Source organism: Gracilinanus agilis, chromosome 2, assembly GCF_016433145.1.
Source record: "Gracilinanus agilis isolate LMUSP501 chromosome 2, AgileGrace, whole genome shotgun sequence".
NCBI lineage: Eukaryota > Metazoa > Chordata > Mammalia > Didelphimorphia > Didelphidae > Gracilinanus > Gracilinanus agilis.
The window spans coordinates 539,438,106-539,440,249 of NC_058131.1; the positions used below are offsets into that span (position 1 = coordinate 539,438,106).

The 2,144-nt window shown below is 33.9% G+C and overlaps 1 non-coding gene across 1 annotated transcript; it reads right to left on the bottom strand.

Annotated features, from left to right (window-relative positions):
* Positions 1-379: 379 nt before the first annotated feature.
* Positions 380-482, bottom strand: LOC123238447. Its single transcript, XR_006505613.1, has one exon. It is a non-coding gene; the product is annotated as a U6 spliceosomal RNA (small nuclear RNA).
* Positions 483-2,144: the final 1,662 nt, after the last annotated feature.

Consider the following 2,144-nt stretch of genomic DNA (forward strand, 5'->3'; position numbering starts at 1 on the left):
ATAATAGCTCAGAGTTGTTTTGATTTGCATTTTTATAATCAGGAGGGATTTAGAACATTTTTTTCATGATTATTGATAGCTTTGATTTCTTCCTCAGTCTATTCATATCCCTTGACCATTTGTCAATTGGGGAATGGCTTGTTTCTTATAAATTTGACTTAGTTCTTAATATACTTGAGAAATGATACCTTTATGAGAGAAATTTATTATAAATTTTTTTCTCAGGTGGTGCTTCCCTTCTAACCTTGGTTGCAGTTGTTTTGTTTGTACAACACCGTATTAATTTAATATAATCAAAATTATTCATTTTTCTTTCTCAATTTTTAAGAATAATTTGTGTAATATTGGTACTATCCTTTAACAGTTTCTTAGAACTTTCAAACATGTGTGATAACTCATGAATTTTCATGTTATCCTTCACAAGTGCCATGTTAATCTTTGTATCATTCAATTTTTAGAATATTTGCTGCTGAATTGAGCACAATCATATGATTTTTCAGGTTGTTCTTTTTTTTACTTTTCTTCTGCTTGATTTAACTGCACTTCATTATTTTTTTTAATTTCACATATGTTCATCTTTTGTTCCTTTGGAGAAACTCTTCAAAAGAAATTGATTATTTTCCTAATCTGTTAACAGAATTTTAAAAAATTCTGCTTTGAGAGCTATACATTTTTCTGTATTTTAATTAATAATTTCTTCTTTTATTTTGGAACCATTTTAGAATTTCCTTTTTCCATGTCCTTTTGAGATTCCACAGGATTCTATGTTTCATTGGGAATTGGTTTGCTTTCTCTTAAATTTTTTTTATTAATAGAGGTTTTATTCCCTTTGATGAAGAAGTACGTATTCTTCTACCTACTTTTAAGGATATTTTCTATTGATTTATTTGCTTATAATAGTCATATTTATCTCCTAAGGCTGTGAAGATGAAATGAGATAACTTTGTTAAGTGTTTTGCAAATCTTTTTTTTTTTTTTAATCATCTGTCTTAGGACTGGTGCTAAATATCAGTTCCAAGGCAAAAGATCAGTAAGGGCCAGGCAATCAAGCGTAAGTGACTTGTCCAGAATCACATAGCTAGGAAGTATCTGAGGCCAGATTTGATCCCAGGATCTCTTATCTCAAGGCTTGGCTCTCTATTCACTGATTAACCTACCTGTCTATGTGCTTTACAAATCCTAATGGATCATTTAACTTGTAGCTCTCCTTTTCCTCCTCACCATCATCATCATTACTGTTATTATGATGCTCTGTTTTTTTTTCTTTTGAAATCTTTTTACAAGTTTTTTCTTATAATTCCCCTATCATTTTTGGAACTTTCTCCTTTTCTGGTTGTTCCACTCTCAGAACTGGACTACCGTATTTCTTTAGCCCTTTCCCATGTTGGAGTATTTAGGTTTGGCTGGTCTTCATCCCTGCCCCAAGAAGCATATGAAAAAAAAAAGACTAGATGTATCTAGGTTTACATACTTTTCAGGCCTGAAGCAACCAAATATAGTCCCAGTTCCTCTCTTGGACCAACTTTCTTTCTCTGACTGAGATGAATAACTATCTGCTGATTTTTCAGATTTTGGGAAGATAGGAAGGGTGGCCTGGACAGTGTATGCAGCTTTGGGGGTCCCTAAACCAAGGTCCCTAAACCAAGTTAGAAGGCAGCATACTCTCTTTGTCCCTCCCATAGCTGGGCAGAATTAGTGCCTTCTGCTTGTTCTTGGCTTATGAGGCTGGGTAAATGGTAAATAAAGAATGCTATCAAATCTTTGCAGCAGGAGAGGATCCTGATATGGGGCCCCAGGCTCAAGCGATAGGTGGATGAACAGTTTGCATGTCATTGATATGAGTGTAAAAGCTGGTGCGGAAATGTTTCTGAGTGTAGGAAATTGTAGGGAAGAACATTCTCTGATGTTAATTTAAAAGAATTTTTATCTTTTCAGGGTTTTTTTTTATCTAATGGATTTGTCTGAAGTTCTACATCTTGCACATAATTCCTCTTCTTAGAGGCTTTTTAGAGTTAACAGAGACTGAAGAAAAAGTCTAGTTCATCCTCTTGTTGGTCATGGGACCCAGAAATCCTCAAAATTTCTAGACTTCTTTGAAATTAAAAAAAGAATTCCCCCAATCCTTTAAAAATTCCAGGTCACTG